This window comes from Camelus bactrianus, chromosome 23 (genome assembly GCF_048773025.1).
Source record: "Camelus bactrianus isolate YW-2024 breed Bactrian camel chromosome 23, ASM4877302v1, whole genome shotgun sequence".
Taxonomy (NCBI): Eukaryota; Metazoa; Chordata; class Mammalia; order Artiodactyla; family Camelidae; genus Camelus; species Camelus bactrianus.
Genome location: NC_133561.1, coordinates 2,078,177 through 2,078,788, shown reverse-complemented (window position 1 = coordinate 2,078,788; position 612 = coordinate 2,078,177). Strand labels below are relative to the sequence as shown.

At 37.1% G+C, this 612-nt stretch overlaps 1 non-coding gene across 1 annotated transcript; it reads right to left on the bottom strand.

The window, feature by feature from the left end:
• Positions 1 to 324: 324 nt before the first annotated feature.
• Positions 325 to 397, bottom strand: TRNAV-AAC (transfer RNA valine (anticodon AAC)). Its single transcript has one exon. It is a non-coding gene; the product is annotated as a tRNA-Val (tRNA).
• Between the last annotated feature and the right edge of the window lie 215 nt (positions 398 to 612).

The window sequence follows — 612 nt, the reverse complement described above, 5'->3', positions numbered from 1 at the left end:
TTAGATGTAAGATGTGCTGTTTAATAAAATGTTCTGGTTCATAAATTTCTAACCATTCATCTGTTAGTTCTGGGACACACAGCCAAGCTGTAGGATGCAGGTAATTCTCACTTTTTCTCTTTTTTTATAGGTTTAATGACTTCAGATACATATACTAGAACTTTGCATGAAATTCCAAGAAATTCCTGACTTTGGAACAGATGGAAAATGTACAAAAAGCAAGGATTGGGTAAAGATTTAAAAAAAAATTTATTTCTTTTTCTGTTTGGGGGGGATAAATAGGTTTGTTTATTTAATATTTTATTTTATTATTTTTTTTTTTAGCAGAGGTGCTGGGGATTGAACCCAGGACCTCGTGCATGTTAAGCACGTGCTCTACCACTGAGCCATACCCTCCCCCTTGATTGGGTGAACTTTGAAAAATGGAAAGTTCAGAGACTGGACAATTGTCACTTGGTATCTATCTATATCAACAAAGGCCTAAAAGCACAAAAATCCTTATCATTGCCTAGGTTCTGTCTGTCACAACCACACACTCCACGTACGTTTTAGAGAAGAGCAGTGAGTCTCTGTGACTTAGGCAGAGCAGTGGAGAAACCAGCTCTGATCTGA